Source organism: Pyrus communis, chromosome 6 (genome assembly GCF_041283825.1).
Source record: "Pyrus communis isolate YQ-2024b chromosome 6, ASM4128382v1, whole genome shotgun sequence".
NCBI classification, from domain to species: Eukaryota; Viridiplantae; Streptophyta; class Magnoliopsida; order Rosales; family Rosaceae; genus Pyrus; species Pyrus communis.
Genome location: NC_142570.1, coordinates 9,805,946 through 9,823,825, shown reverse-complemented (window position 1 = coordinate 9,823,825; position 17,880 = coordinate 9,805,946). Strand labels below are relative to the sequence as shown.

At 34.7% G+C, this 17,880-nt stretch overlaps 1 long non-coding RNA gene across 1 annotated transcript; it reads left to right on the top strand.

Moving 5' to 3' along the window:
- Positions 1-7,014: 7,014 nt before the first annotated feature.
- Positions 7,015-8,347, top strand: LOC148696263 (uncharacterized). The gene is made up of 2 exons (XR_015963267.1): positions 7,015-7,155; positions 7,935-8,347. It is a non-coding gene; the product is annotated as an uncharacterized LOC148696263 (long non-coding RNA).
- The last annotated feature ends 9,533 nt before the right edge of the window (positions 8,348-17,880 follow it).

The window sequence follows — 17,880 nt, the reverse complement described above, 5'->3', positions numbered from 1 at the left end:
TGTCACCGGATTCCTCCTCCTTGATAGTGAACAACACCCTCGATGACACGTCGTACAATCTCGGTTGCCATTTGAACACCTCGCTGACATCAAGTTGATGTTACGGTGTAGGGAGCTAGGTGAGTTGTTGTTGTGATGAGCTTCGTGGGGGCTCGACGCAGGCTAGAAACTAGGACTTTCTTCTGTTAGAAACTGAAAAACCTAAACGTAAAGGATGCTTTGAACAATTAAATTGCATAGTTATTGAATGCTGAAGATTCTCATTAAACTAAATGAAACAAGTTTACAAATAAATAGAAATAGGCAAGGTCCACGATAATGACTAACATGACTTGTGCATATTTTGTGGAGTTAACAACCCTAAGCAACAAAAACAAATTTGAACGTGGTGAACAGACTCAACCACATCCCCTACATAGTAGGACTATAGCTTGACTGAGTCTCTACGTTACTACATCAACTTTATTTAATTAAAACTTAATTAAACATGATAAATAATTGTTAACAGCCTCCTTTAAACTGATTTATACTGAAAATAGTTTAGGGTTTCTCTACCATCACATAATCTTCTTCATCAGCATCTTGCTTCTCTACCATCACATAAACTTCTTCATGATCAAATGCTTCCTAGTGATATATACTACACACACCTTTGATGGAGGAGTTATTTCAGGTAAGCTTGTGACCATCTCCTTTTGGTGAAGTGTTCTCAAACCATTGAAGTTCAAACGGCCATATTTGTTATGCCATCTCCAATGCCTATCTTCCTTCGCAAGCAAGCAAGCCTTTACAATTTTGATCTTCAAAGGAATCAACTTGTTGGAGGACATCTTTACTACAACAATGGAGCCTTTCTTTGGACCATAAAATTTTTCTTCAAATCAGGAACATAAAAAAAAAATTGAAATAGTTTCAGCAACCTCATTTTTGGCCCTGATGTGAGTATCTCCCATTTCCATCACATTCACAGTTGATTATCCCCAAAACTCACCACTGAATGGAAAACTTTCATCTAAATTAACAAAGAAAAACTTAAATCCAGTGTCCACGTACCATGTCTCTTGATCAATTTCTGTTAGCTAGTGCATGAAAGACCATTACAAGTGTTTTTTACTCCTTTTTTTCTCAACGACGTTGCATTTTTCTCCTTTCTCTTTTGATAGCTTTGTGTAGCACTCATGCTTCTAGTGACCAAAGTTTCCATATCTATAACACTTAACCTTGGACTTGTCATAATGGTTTCCTCTGTTTTCTTGAATTCAACCGCGTCTATTACCTCGACCACCTCTTCCTCGATCTGGTCCACCTCTTCTATGACCTCTTCCTCCTCGATAGCTTGATGACTCAGAGAAAGTGGAAAGATTCAGCACTGTTTGTTCCTCACGGGCTGTCGCGCCCTGATCTAGATAACACTAGAGATCTACACATGGCAGCTGAAAGTAGGGGTACAGTAATACATAGAATTAGCTGAGACTCATACATACTATACACCAGATATTTAGTGGAAACGAAATTACAATAAAGCAAACAAACCCTACTCTTAAGTGCATTGCACATGCCAACTACAACCCTTGAAAACATCCTTTATAAGTTCTACCTGTTACTCTGCAAAATAACCCTATGTCGTGGGAATGGGTCATAAGGCAAAGCAAAATCCGAATAAGTTGCATGATTAATTTGTGTGAGTGACAATAATACAACATATGTGATTTTTTTACCACATTTCACAATTCATGACAAAATAATCGTTACTTATAATCTTGATTAAATCCACACAGACATCAAATCATCAATTTCAAAATAATAAAATCATACGGCTAGACAACATCATCAAGTTCCGCGTTTTAGAACTTCTCATGGAACCAGACAACAAGGATACACAAAGTAGGGTTCCAAAATCTCTCATGGAATTGGATAGAAACTATGCACGTGGTTCTTGAACTTCTCAAGGAACCAGAGTAGGATTCTAGAAACTCTCATATAATCCAAAAGAATGTAGGGTTCCAGAACCACTCATGGAACCAAATAGATGTAGCGTTCCAAAACCACTCATGGAACCTACCGAAAAAGAATGTAGGATTCCAGAACCACTCATGGAATAAAAAAGAACAATAATAAACCAGGGATTTAATATCCACACATGAAATGAGAAAGAAAGTATACAAGGTGTCCTTTACTAGCCCCTTCAGTTCGCAAACATTTCAAATATATATACATATACATATACATATACATTTCATAAAGCATATCGTTAACTAGGCAAAATGAGGTACAGTGCTACTTGCATGTAAATTGACACAAAACATTTCAAATATATAGACATGTACATTCAAATATTATCAAGATTGACACAAAATGAGGCACAATGCTACTTGCATGTAAATTGAGATGCACATCAATAGGGAACAACATGCCATCGTGATGAGCCAACAAAGCTCCACCAAGCATCAATAATACTCTATTGCAATTTCACACGATTCAACTGTCGGATTGTCGTTAATTACGAAAATCGTACAACAGTACAGTTATCCTAAAAATCGAATAATCGAACCATCATATTGAATTTCAACAAAAATAACTTGGATATTGGCTCATGATGTTAAGAACGTCTCGCTGTCCAAAATCCACATGTTAGAATTTTCCATGCCCTGCCAAGCACAGTGGTTTCCAATGAGCGGAAATCAGAATTTTTGAATAACTCCAAATGACACCAAATTTTACAAGCATGTAAAGCTCAACAAATGGAACAACTTTTGTACCTGCAATGAAGTCCAACAGTGGACGGAAGACGGTCAATTTTGCCAATAAAGCTGGCAGGTGCTTAAAACTTTTGGGCGTCGATTCATCGCCTATAGTGGTTGTCGAGGTTGGTCGGAGGATGAAATGTTACAAAGACCATGTGGTTACATTGGCCTCCACTTTTTGGTTTTGCCAGAATAATAAAAAGAGCCGCTGAAACTCGTTGGTGTTCTTTGGCTTCGTGGCCTCTCACCGCCATATGTCAAACGGGGTGATCCTTGGGTGGATTTTGTAGAGGTAAGTACGAGCTTCAAGATGGTGGTAGTAGCACAGGGTAACTCTTTTTGAGTTGTCCAAAATTCACGTCAGAAAACATCACGTTGAAATGGGTCGGTGGACTCGGTGGGTTCGTGGTTTTCTGGGTTCAGTTTCCATTTCTAGAATCTTACTGTTTCTGTTAGGATTTCAAAATTTTCATAACTGGAAATTTCTATTTATAGGAAGTGAGAAGGGATGAAAACGCTCCTTACTTGAAACACTTCTAACTTATTTGTTTCCACTTCGATTCGCTAACGGCTTTTGCCTAAGCATAAGCTTTGTAGTTTAAACTCAGCAACATTCTTTGATTCCTCAACTGAGCAGACAATATGGTCAAGTTTTAGAGTCAGTAATCTCAAAATCTTATCCACGACCTTAACTTCTTCCATGGTGCCACCATTAGAGCTCATCTTGCTTGCTATTCCCAAGGTTTCAGTAAAGAAATCAATAATGGACTCACCTAATTTCATGTGTGGCACGTTTACTAATCCGTAATCAAATTGAGAGGAATTGAATTGAGGAGGAATTTGAATAAGATGGAATCAGAATCAGATTCATGTTGAAGTTGTTTACTAAAACTGTATGGAATCGGAGTGCAAATGATGCATATTCTACATTTGCTATTTACCAATTCACATGAATCAGAATAAAAACCAGTTTGATTACTAAAATACCTTTGGTCCTGATTACCAGTTTGGGTAGACATACTCAATATTGTTGCACTGTTTACAAGTTTGTTTACCAATTACCAATTCAACGGTTCAAATGGTATTAGAATATCGATGGAATGCACAAAACCCAGAAATAAAAAATGCAAAATATTGTAATCGGAGAAAGATAAATAACAAATCAGGGATGGCGGAGCCTACAAGATTGGAGGTAAGAGTTCAAAATTCATCTAAAGGGAGAAAACCCATTTGCCGGAGCTGTGATTGGAGGAATATGGAGTGAGAGTTGGCGTTTTTTACGTAGCAAAGTAGCTCAGAGAAGAAGGGCGAATAGTGCCCAAAATTTGAACCATTTACCAAATGCCTACTGGGAATCTGTAAACAAATTGGAAAGTTTCCTTTGAACTATTACTCCTTTCTCTTTGGCTTTACTAAAAAATTCTTGTGATGGTGGGTGATAAGAATTAATCCAATGGTTTAACGGGTGTTGACGTTGATGTTTCGACTGGAATCTGAAACATGAAGGCGTTGGGTGCTGTGTTACCGGAGACGGAGAAGGAGATAAGGGTATATTGGGCACTATGTGTTGTGTTACCGGAGATGAGGGAATGAGATAAGGGTATATTGGGTAGAAAAAACTGATTCCAGGTTGAGGCTTTCCTCCGGAATCCAAATACCACCTATTGGTTGGTAATCCGACTCCAGGCAAATCAAGGATCTGATTCCCTATTTTTAGTGTGCCCCACGTACAATTTCATTCCCCTAACGTTAGTAAACATGTGAATCACTTGGAATGAATGCAATTCCCATTCCTCTTACTGCATTCCCTTTACGTAAACACGTCATTGGAGTGTTTCAAAGTCTCTCGTTAGAGTTTGAAGCAGTGGACGCTTCACTATCTCTGACTGTTCATATTAATATGGGTTGGGAGGTCTCATTCTCGAGTATGGTGTCCAAAATAGATCGATCGAGAGCCAAATGGATAATTTCTCACCTTCAAGTCCTTCAACTTCTATTCATCAATCCTTTCCCGTTGTTGCTTAGTCAACACGACTCTATCTGATGCGGTGTCGGTCCCTGATTCGACAAGGTGACAATACTTTTTTGGTCTTAGGAAGTTTTCCATCAACAAGCTCCAATGGTCGTAGTTACCATTAAACCGTGGAATTTCGGGTTGAAAAACTCTATGTGGCTTTCTCAGTAACCATTGTTTCTTGAAGCTACAAGACACACTCTTTCACTTTGTTCTCGAGTCTTTCCAGGCCCCAAGAGTGGATCTGAAGCCAGATGTTGGAAACTGAAAAACCTAAGCATAACGAATGCTCTGAACAATTGAATTGCACACTGATTGAATGCTGAAGATTCTCATTAAACTGAATGAAAAAAGTTTACAACTTAAAAGAAATAGGAAAGCTCCACGATAACTAATAACACGACTTGTGAAAATTTTGTGGAGTTAACAACCCTAAGCAACGAAAGAAATTTTGTACGCGGTGAACAGACTCAACCACATCCCCAACATACTAGGACTCTAGCTTGACTTGGTCTTTACGTTTCCACCTCATCTTTATTTAATTGAACTTAATGAAACATGACTAAATAACTCTTAACATCTCCACCGCCAGAGGAGCTGCGGTACGAGGTGGTGGATGTTCAGTTGACGACCACGACGTCGTAAATGTGACCATAGCTCAATTTAGGAAGGATTTGTATTTGTTTTAGAGATGGGTAGAGTCGAGGTTCGAGACCCATTAACATTCGTATTTGGGATCGAACGAGTGGAGGAGATTGGAGGCGAGCCTTACGACTACGGAGGTGGTCATATCAATGTGGTAAGCTCCCATAGTGATATAAATGCAGCGTTCGCGTATGGTTTACCCTTCACGATAACACGTTACACATTAAACGGAATATTGGATGGAATAATGAAAATTTAAATGGTAGGGTGGAATGTGGCTAATTATGGGAGTTCATGGGGGAAATCAGCAAATATCAAAGTTTAGGGGGTAAATTGGCAATGTCTTACAAGTTTAGGGGGCAAATTGATGAAAACTTCCATTATTATATAAGTGTATTATGGTATTTGTGTCTTTGGGGTTTTCTTGTAGGTTAAGAATTTGGATTTTTTTATTATTAGAATTTCGGTTAGTTCTCTAGAAATATGGTGTTCTGTAATTCTGTTCAATAACTCTAGTAAGATGTAGTCTCTGTAAGTTATATAGCCTTCTTGAAAATCTTGCAATATTTATTTATTTTCAATTAATAAAGTATTATTCGTAGTTTTATACTTCATTTGTTCGTCGAGTACCTTGATTCAACTTATGGAAAATTCTAACTTGAAGTGAAGTAATGGAAAAGTCACAACATACTTGGATGAAGATCATAAAAGTTGTAATGTGTGTTATGTTGATGCAAGAAAGATCAACGGTCTCGAGGAAACGGGAGATCGGTAACTTGGGATTCACTCAACCAAGGGCAATGAAGCTCGCTCAACATTGCTAATCGTATATTCACTTGACATGACCAAGCCAAAAGCTTTCTTTAGAAGGGGGAAACCTCACTCACTTGAATTGCACAAAGAAAATATAATTTTCATTTAATCAAATCTATCATTCAAGGCTTTCTAGTACAATATCTATAACCGTTTGTAAATTAATAGACCTCAAATTTTCTAGGACACCCGTACAACTTTCAAAATAACTTTGACAAATTCCTATGTGACAATATTTCAAACTTAATTAAGCTTTAAACTTTCAACATGCATGGGCTGCCAATTAATAGACTATGAATGCTGAACAGATGTGTATGGCTACCATGCATAATTATTTCCTATTATTGCAATCAATAGTTCTAAGAGAATCTCAGGAGAGATATATCAAGATGTAAGACACATACACTTCATTTGTTGTTGAAGTGTCATATAGGCAATTTTAGGGGGATATGTTTTTTTTTTTTTTTTTTTTAAACACCAAAAGGAGACATGCCAAGTGAAAATGAGATAAGAAAGCTATCACTAAAATCTAACTTTACATTTATTACATTGGAAAAAAATTGAGTGCTTTAATGAAAAAGGATTGGACCAAAAGTATTTTAACCAAAAATCACCCTATAGTTTTCTTTAACCAAAAGCATCTCAAAAATACCATAAGGACAGAGCCCCCAAATTCTACATGAGCTGGGTTATTAAGCCCAACACGAACAAAAATAAGTTTCCAAAAATGCCCCTAACAGAAAGAAAACCCAGCCACGCACAAAACCTAGCAAGAACAAGTGAGGCGTTGCTAAGCAAATAGCATTCTCATCGCCCCGCGCAAAACCACCGAATACGCATACCATCTCTGTAGGGGATATCATGGAATAGGGACAGGTAGAGAGATATCATTAGATTGTTGTCTCTCAACAAATACGCAGCTGAGAACAAAAGTTTCTGGTGATTCCTAATTAGATTATTCTTTTGCAATAAGAAACCATCTGACCAGTTCTATGGTTTCCTCTAAGCCTTTTTTCTTATAAATTTCTGATTTTTGTTGTTTTTGAGCTTATTTGATTGAATATATCAGTGAAAATTTGAATTATGAGAATTGGGTATTGGATATTTTGTTGTTTTCTGAGATGGATATTGATTGAAATTTGAAATCTTTAATTGTTGGCTTTTGGATTAATGATTTCGTATTTTCTGTATGCATTGTGATTTGGAAGACAGTAGGCAACGTTTGATTCGTAATTTCGGTAGAGGCTACCAGAAAGATTGAATATAATCTGTCAAGATTTGATGATACCTTGATTTTATGGTCTGTCCAAGTATACCATCTGTTCTTCCATTTTCATGCATGATTTTGGTTTCTCTGTTATTGTTTCTTAATTACCAAATCTACTTCAACAATGCATAAATATTATATATACATATATATATATATATATATATATATATATATATATATATATATATCTCACAGTATTACATTATTCTTTAGTTCTTAATGTCTTTTATTGCAATTATAAAATTTGTTATATGCAAATTTACAAGTTGTATCACATTTCTGTAATGATTTAATTCTTATTTGTGCCCTGCAAACATTTACAATATTTTCTCCTCATGTTTTGTATGAATTTATGTATAAGATTTTGTATGAATTAATTAGTGAAAATTAATTTGTGCTAATTATTTCTCTTTTTATATTCCAAAAACAAAAAAAATAATAAAAACAGAATTGCTCCTGCTCCAGTTGTGGGTTGGCCTCCAATTCGATCATTTGGGAAGAATCTTGCAAGCAACAAATGCTCTTCCGAAAATGTCCAAAACAAAGCTCATAATGGTAAACCAGTTGAAACTAGATGAAAGGGTCTGTTTGTGAAAATTAACATGGATGGAGTCCATGTTACCTCTTCAAGTTTTCTGTCATCTAAAGAATTCGCTGCCTTGGAAAATCTTCTAAGAGCCAAAGCTGACGGCACCTTACAATCACAAAGACATAAATCTATTGTATAATTATAGTAAATAGTAAACACAATCATGCATGAATTATAACTTTTACCTTATCTTTTTTTCTTTCTTCTACTATAGATACTGAGAGACTAGCTCGAGATTCCGAGAGTAAATGTGAATGCTTTTAACCAATTCAGTTACAAGTCTTTTTTATTTTAGCCATATTTAAAAGAATGAATTAAGTAAAATCCGGGATATATGTATACTATGCTTATGTTGTCAAGTTGTCAAATGGTACTATTATTGATCGTATATTTTTTTTTATCAGAGTATGTCATTCTAATCCTCCTTAAATTAAGGAAACACTATTTATGAAACTCAACCAATAAATTGACACTATTTATGAAACCAAATCAAGAATGAGACACTATTTCTAAAATTAAACCAATAGGTGGAAACTATTTATGAAACCAAATAAAAAAAGAGACAATATTTCTAAAACTAAACCAATAGGTGGAAGCTATTTATAAAACTAGACCAAGAAAGAGACACTATTATGAAACTAGACCAAGAAAGAGACACTGTTTATGAAACTGTACCAGTTGTTATACACTATTTATGAATGTGAACCAAGAACTAGACATTATTTATGAAACTGAACTAAGAATTAAGCCATTATTTGCGAAAGTGGACCAAGAACTAGGCACTATTTATAAAACTGGACCAATAAGGAGACACTATTTATGAAACTGGACCAATAAGTAGACAATATTTATAAAACCAAATAAAAAATGAGACACTATTTCTCAAAACAAAACCAATAGGTGTAAACTATTTATGAAACTAGACTAAGAAAGAAACACTATTTATGAAACTGAACCAAGAACTAAGCATTACTTATGAACTGGACCAAGAACTTGGCACTAGTTATGAAACTGGACCAATAGTAAACACTATTTATGAAACTGGACCAACAAATAGATATTATTTATGAAACCAAACAAAAAATAAGGCACTATTTCTAAAACTGAACAAATAGGCGAATACTATTTATGAAACTGGACCAATAAAGAGATACTATTTATGAAATTTTACCAATTATTGTACATTGTTTATGAAATTGGATCAAGAACTAGACACTATTTATGAAACTGTACTATTTTCTATATACTATTTATGAAACTAAACCAATAAGTACACGTTATTTATGAAACTAAACCAATAATTTTATGAGCTAAAGCATTGGCAGATTAAAAATATTTTATGAGCTAAAGGATTGGTAGATTAAAAATATTTTCATTTTCAATGCTAGAGAACAGGTATCCATCACATGCATGCCTATGCATGTGACTTGATCTTACACAAGTACACTTGCAGGCTCAAGAGGTGTATACAAATATATGCAAGAGAGACATTGGATGTAATAAACAACTGAATGTATACAAATTTTTCTCAACTTTACACCGACATATATATAAAGCCTTTAAGGAAGGAATCCTTTTTTTTTTTTTTTTATAAAAATGGGTATTGGTTGTAGGGTCCACATCATATTAAACTTTAACGATCCAAATCGTCTATTTTTAAAGTTGTATCTCATAAATCATCTTTGCAAAATATTAGCCAAATCAGAAATATTTAAGACATCTAATTGGGTTCAAAGAAATGAACGAATACTTTGTTATATAAGAAACAATGAAATTTAATCTTAATAATTAAATAGACAAATAATTTCGGATTAAATTGAATTTTGTAAGAATGATCTATGAATTGAGACTTACAAAATAGATGTTTGGATCATTAAAAATATCAAATCCCCAAACTCCTGTTGCCTCTGTATCTCCCCCTCTCAAAGGTCCTTTTTGTATGTGTTTTTTGTGGGATTTTCCTGCATATATTTCGGTCCCCCTTGTTCTCTTCTAGGTCTGTCTCAATTTTAATGAGACTGGCTGAGATTGCAATTTTGTTGCTCTTGGTTTTTTTTCTTGTATTAGATCAAACAATGCAGCTTCAAAGTCCACCTTTTTACTCAATCCCTCTGGTCATGAACATCATCACAATGTTGGAAAGAAGGTGAAGGGCACATCAGCAAATGGAAGAGTGTTCAGAGGGGCAGCAGCTAATTTCAGAGAGTTTTGCAAGTCCAAGGGGCAAACCAAAATACACAAAAATTTATACGCACCAGCCCCTAAATAGAAGACCAAATCCCAATTGTTACTGGTCAGGAGGTGTCCGAAGATCAACTCCGGGACGTAGACCCTCTCCTACTGGTGAATCTCAACAGGAACTCCGGCGCCGTTGTTGCATACGCTGATGCACCTCTGTGGTAGCAGCGGACCCAAAGATTGGAAGATTGAATTGAGGTCAGTTGACCTATAAGGTCCTAAGCTTTTTGTCGGTCGGAATTTTGGGTCGGGGCGGGTCTGAGGTAGCAGTGGCGGCGGTACCCGAATGTTCGTCAAAAACACAACGATCTCTCCTCTCCTCTCCTCATCTTCTTCGTGAGGAGATCGTCGTCGTTCTGTCATGGAGAGAAGGGGGAGACAGCATAGCAGGGACATCCAGAAGATTAGACGGACAAAAGACTTGCCTTTAGGGGCAAAATCGGAAACTCATTGTTTAGACCATTTTAATTGGACTAGTTTAGTGTTAGATTTTGTCCTAACTATTAAATAAAGTTGGTGTATGGTTTTTTGTTAACATTCAAAGTTTTCAAATCCTTTTCGTTAGTTTTACTGAAAAAATTACATATATATCTATAAAAAAATGAAGGAACTGCTATTAACATTCCACAAATCTTATTCTACTATTCTCACAAGTATATTTTTCTTTCTAATTATAGAAAGTTTGGAGTACGAAATGAGATTTTTTTGAGTGCCAATAACAATTCTAAAAAATAAATATGAATGTAAATACGAGTTATACATTTCAAATTGCATCTCTCAATAAAATAAAAGGAAAACTAATGAAAATAGTTTGAAAACTTTGAGTTTTAACGATAAGGACAAAATAAAAGGTGAAGTGAATAGTACCAGGTTTGACTTTTTAATGTAAAAATGTGATTTTTCGTTAAAGTAAACAGTATCACGGGCTTTTCGTTAAAACTCTCTAAAATAAACTCCTCTGATGGCTTAGACGGTGAGAATACTTGGCTAGCATCCTATAATCCTATTGTTGATGCAAGTAGAAGGAGGCCATCAATATTTTTATCCTTCCTCTCATATCTTTTTGTCAAGTAATATCTCCCAACAAACATTCACTTATTTAGAAGAGCTATTTTTTTTTTTTTTTTTTTTTTACAAATGATAGGATAATCTATATTAAATTCATTTAACTTAAAGAAAGAGAAATTTAAACATAGAACTTCAAGTTATAGACGACTACTTTTAACCAATTGAGTTACAAACCATTTACTTTAGTGACCAAATTGGTGTTTTCAATATCAATTTCTACTTTTAAGCTTATTGCATGATTTAAAGAATAATTCCCAATTAAAAAAATATTTATGAGTACAATTCCGAGAAATATATTTCCTCTTGAAAAGATCAAAACATGATCAAGGGGCCAAACGGCCGCTCAAGGTTAAAAGCCCAAAACTCAAGTTCAATGGAGTAATGGCTCAACAATCTTTTCGATAAGGAGTTGGAAGTAACGCAAGGTAACTCCTATCATCATCACATAACTTTTAACATCAGTGCAATGCATATTTCGTTTGATTTGGACTCTCCTCAGCCATAATGTTTATATTCGTATTGTTCATACATATAAGATATTGAATTTGTCATTTATTGAAGCCAAACTTGAGATCTCTTACTTTTACATAGACATGAATATTACTAGAATGTAAAGTTAGACGAAGCCAAGTCTAGTATTTAGGCCTTTTCGCTATTTGGAAAGAGGATCAAACTCACTCGTCTGTTGGCATTCTACAATGGGTGCCGACTGCCAACCTAAACCTTACGTTTGGCCCAAAAACGATGGCCAGCCCAACCCTTTTTTTAAAGGAACGTCTCACGTACGATTGGAGTCATCAATTGACAACAAAAACCAATATATACAAGTCATCAATTTTACCAGCAATCAGAAAGGCTACGGTTACGGTTTTCAACTATCTAAACTTCCTATATCAGTAATGGCAAGTTAAGATTAGTTTAGCTTAACTTCCAACGACTTAAAAAAAAAAAAAAAAAAAAAAATCTAAAGTTTGTCGGTCAAGAATAAAGAGAGTAGTGAGATCAATACCATGCATTCAAATTAGCCTTTGGTAGATATATGTTTAACAATTGTAGGGTCGTGTACATTGTATATGATATATGAGTTTCTGATTAACTTTACAAAACTAACGCAACGAGAAACAAGATAGGTAGGATCGATCATCCTCAAATCCTAGAACATAAGCTGAAGTCCATCAGCAATCTGGAATCCACAAGAAAATAGAGAAAACTCTAAAGCCAAGATCAGTAGCGGAGCAACATGGATGTCATGTAAGCCTTATAACCAGCCTTCTGTTTTACCATATAAGCCTATTGATGCCAACGACTTTTTGAATTTTTAAAGGGAATTGTTATTGGCACTCCAAAAATCTCATTCTACACTCCAAACTTTCTATATTTGGAAAGAAAAATACATGTGTGAGGAGTCTAGAATGAGATTTTTGAAGTGCCAATAACATTTCCCTTTTTAAAAACCAATTCCTTTTTTTTTTTTTTTTTTTGTCCGTTCATATAAAACAAGATCTGTACAATTTAGAGGTAGTTCCAATTATGTTGAAAGAAAAATCTCATAGTAATAGTTTTGAGCTAGCTATGACCTTCAATTTTAATTTGTTCGAATCTAACATGTTAATAATTTTTTTATTTTTATTTTTTTATCAAAACTCGTAAACAAACTTTGTTTTTATGATATATATATATATATATATATATATATATATATATATATATAATCATCAGAATACTAAATTTTTCATAACAATTTGAAGCTTCATCAGTCTTGATTGATTAAAAATTTTCATGACAATACAAAAAAAAAAAAAAAAAAAAAAAACATAAAACAAAAAACAACTTTAATTGTTCTCCAATTAATTATATTGCTATTTTTCTTCTTCTAATTTCTTTTATTTGGCTTAAAGGTCCTCCTATGAAAGATTTCTGGTTTCTTCATTGGCTAAGATGGTCTATTTATAATGTACAGTAACCCTTAAACCCCTAGGAGTCCAAATAGGAAATAGTAAAATCCTAAAATCTTCCTAAAATATAAAAATAACACAATATAAAGGTTTATGCCGAAATTGTTTCAAGACTTGTAATACAGAACTAGAACTTAAATTTTTGGAAAACAAGTCGTGAGAATAATAAGGCAGAACTTCTTAAAAGATATTGATTCTTCTTTTTTGTCTGTCGAGCTACTCGAAATGTTCAGAACATTATCTTTTGGAGTATTGCAATAACAAATAATACTCACCCTTGAATTTTCAATTCTATAATCACTTTTATTCGTTGAACATCACTTCTTCATTTTAATTTTATTAAATCTCAAATAATCCAAATTTTTTAGCTACATCAAAAGTATACGATTTTTCTTCATAGTACTTAGTATATTGAGTGGTACAAAAAATGAATGGTTAAAAGTGAAATAATAATATCTAATAGGTGTGAAATATAATCTAATAACTAAAACACCCATAACACTAAGTAGTATGTAGCATTGGAACCACATCCAATTTTTATCGAACAATATGATTATTATAAAGGTTCTGAATCTTCCGATGCAAATTAGACTTGTGTGGTACAATGAACAATGTTTATTGTTTCCTTATTATATATATTGCGTGGTGCAATGAACAGCGACATACAAGATATTGGTGGACTTGACAACAGACTAGTGCTTTTGGAAAGTCTATACCTGCTGAGGCATCCCATTTACCAGTAGAAAGCAGCTAAAAAGAAATTAAGAAAGGGACTTCACTTTTAGTGGAGGTAATGGAGATGTGGTCTATTTACGTATGGCATCAAGCAAACTAATAAGCCTGGTCAAGATGATGAGCATCTTCTAAGTTTGTAACCCTACCAACCCCCAAAATGAAAAAAGACAAGCTGTAACTGGTGAGACAGTGACTAGAGGGTTCACATAGACCGCCAATGACTGTTCATTTTGTAAGGACTATCAATAGTAGTTGTTCCATCATGCTCTAAAAATTTCATTTCTTGCGACCAAGAAGTCTTAGACATTGCTTAAATTTTCTTTTGAAATGGTATTTTAGTTTTCACCATCACTAGGACTTCAGTGCTTTCCTAAATCAAAATAAAGTATTCTATTTCATTATTAGTCATTTTTCAACTTGATGCATTACTAGTATGACCACGTTATGTTAGGCGAAGAGTATTATTTGGTGTAACAATAGAATTGACACTTTACATGTCTCAATTTACAGTCGACGTGAATGAATCAAACTTGTCAATTTTTATGACCACGTAATTAAAAATTCTGATATATTTTTTTAGAAGTTTAAAAATTCTGATATATTTTTTTAGAAGCTTAAAAATTTTGATATCAAGAGTTGTTGAGCAATTATCTCTTAATGTAGTCTCAATCGCCTTTAGGGTTTAGTCTTGCGGATATTGTACGTAAAGATGTTCTAGAAACCCACCTATTCATTACGACCAAATTCTTGCCAAGTTATCATCTCATTTACATTACATGCATATTATTTTTGTATTTTCTTTGACCAAACCTAAAACTTAGGTATTTTAATTACCAGTATAACTAAAAGTCGTCTGAACTATCATGGTGATTTAGGAAAATAGGCCCTTAATTAAGTAAGACTTTCTTTTAATCAACAATATAATTTTTGACATTAGATTAATTATGATAGTTTTTTTTCTCTCTTTGATTTTTTTCTTTGTTGCCAGTTTTTAATAAGAACGGTGCATGGTATCTTTCGTGGAATACCTATTTATCTTTTTGCGCATGCACTTGATCAATTCAGAGTCCTATTCCCACCACAAATTCTGTCGAAACATATATGGGATTAGCTGTAAAGAATTTCAAGTGTGCTGTCATCATCATCCTAAATTCCTCAGCAACGGCAATCTTAAATAAATCTGGCCTTTTGTGACATTCATATGCAACAGGAGAAACTACAGTGGTCAACATGGACTGCAAAATTATGTACGTAATTAATTTGTCCATTGAAGATATTCAAACCTGGGAGCATCATTTGGATGTTCTAGCTAAATCTTTAATTTATTTTATTATGAATTGGACCTAACTCACCCAAATTATTGTCTGATTATAAAGTCTCATTTTATTGCAGAAAAGTTATATATAGGTAACTACTAGGTAGATACTTCAAAAACTTAAAATTTTTACTTAAGGTATGCAGTATTATGAGATAACCAACATGGTACACGCCAAATACTGTACCTTTCCGGTGCATATCAAACCAACACACGGTCCCTTATACGTGGATTAGTCCCATCCAAAAACTTGGAGAGAATTTTTTGTTTTTTGTTTTGGTCAATGGTGGAGAGACAAATTAAATAGATGTAAATGTGAAGTTGGATAAATCATTTTGTGTTTGTTGTTATTTGTTTAAAGTAATGCATTTCTGAAGTCAATCGTCAAGTGAGATAAAGGAATCAGAAATTGAAAATATCTTGATGAGAACCTTATTCAACAACAAAACAGAACTGAATTTATCACACTAAATAAAAATCAAACAATTGATAAAGAATTGCAAGAGCTAATAACTAAGAAAAATACTCCACACTAGAAACAAGTTATATATAGTTAGAATAATTGAAACCGGATACCCTCTGGATCCAATAAAACTGAGCCTGCTGAGCAGGAGATCCGGGTAATTGAAATTTGATCCAACGGTTATAAGCAGGGGCCCTCTAAAAGTTATAATAATTGTAGTCGTTGGATCAAATTTCAACAATCCGGATCGCTTGCTCAGCAGGCTCAATATATATGGATCCGGAAGGGATGCAGTTCCAGAATAATTATTGTTATGAAATGTCTTTGTATGCATGATTAGACCTTTTGTAGATAAGTTAAATGTTTTCCGATGCTTATGCGACTTAGTGAAAACTCAATCCAAGTTGACTTTGGCATCAAAAGTGAAAAGTGTTTTTTTGTCAGTAATACTTGATAGTACTCCTAATGAAAGTCACAATGAACAAAGGACTTTAATATTAAAATATGTAGATGTGTCACATACTCCATTAAAATTTGAGGAGTATATTTTTAGAGTTATCAAATGTAGATACATCTAGATTATGATTTTTTAATGAATTGCAAGATATAGTATGTAGCACTGAGTGATACGAAAATACTGAGATTGAAAATAGCATGTCGACAATGATAATGTTCCATAAGAACACAAAGGGTAGTCACCTGAAGGCATGCAGTAGTATGGATCTTCATGGATAGAGGTTCAAGGAATGCACTGCATTTACGCCTCTTCCAGCAAAGAGACCTCGAGTTCCGACGGATTAGGCTAGGAGCCTATAATCCTTCAGTTAGCTATGTCTTGAACAAGACTATTGTGGCTAATTCAAAGAATAACCGACGCATGTCATTATGCACCTAGTTACACAAGGTAGCTAGACTTATCCACGCCTAGATATTTGGGCAGTTTACCTTCTCCCTAGGGGAGAGCATACACCAAAGTGGTGTCAGAAAATTAGTTTATCTTTTCTCACTAGAGATCATGGAAGCTGTTATGAGCATACAGTTGGGCCAAGTTGTAGATAACCCCTCAAATCTTCATTGAAAATATAAGAAGTATTTGAAGATCTGTTGAAAGATAGGAACTACAAAACAACTTAAATAATTTTTCGGCTTGCGAGGTCTTGCTCATCAATCTGCTAGAGACTTAAACTTTGGTAGGCCGGGATGCGGTTCAAGCGGTGATGACGGAAAGCAAATTCGTCTATTTGGAGCCTTCCCTGTGGGTAATGATGAAGGGTTCTTTCTTAGGATTTGGTCTTCTAGGTGGAACTGTTGGATCTTCACACTCTTGTTGTATCTGGAGAGGAGCTGATGACGGTAAGCTACGATTCGGGTGACAAATTATCACGTTCTTCCTCTGCCAAGTCCAAAGTTTGTGATAGCTTCTTTCTTGCTCTGCTCTAGATTTGGTCGTACAATGTTGTTGGCACAACGACGTTGAGAATGACTAACGCCTTATAATTGAATGCCATAGAGAAAGGAGTTTCGCCGGTAGCTTGTTGTTTAGTTCTATAATATGCTCATAGAACATCAAGAAGTTCATATGGCCATTTGTCTTTCTTGTCTGCGAAAGACTTCTTAAGGCAGTTAAGATTTAGGGCGAACGTCTTCCAGTTGCACAGAAAGTTGGGGGCAAAGACATTGGACCCCATTAAATAGGCAAGCTTAGACTTCAACTCTTCAACATTTTTGAAGCAGAGCGAGCTTTAGATTCCATCACTGCCTCAATCTCTTTCACAGCATGAACTACATCATAGTCAAGATGCATCGTCTCAGTAGCTAAGATCAAAGTCTTCTGCATGGTGGCAAAGAGAGAGACTCTTTTCTCTTCAGCAAGATGATTTGCAAAGAAACCCAGGTGAACCACCTCTTCAACGTTCTCGAAAAACTTGGCGCACACTACAAGGTCTTCGAGCAGGTTAGCTTTATTCAGCACACAAATCTCAAGAAAACCTCTAGAAGCAGAAAAGCAAAATACACATGTTAAGGCATTTG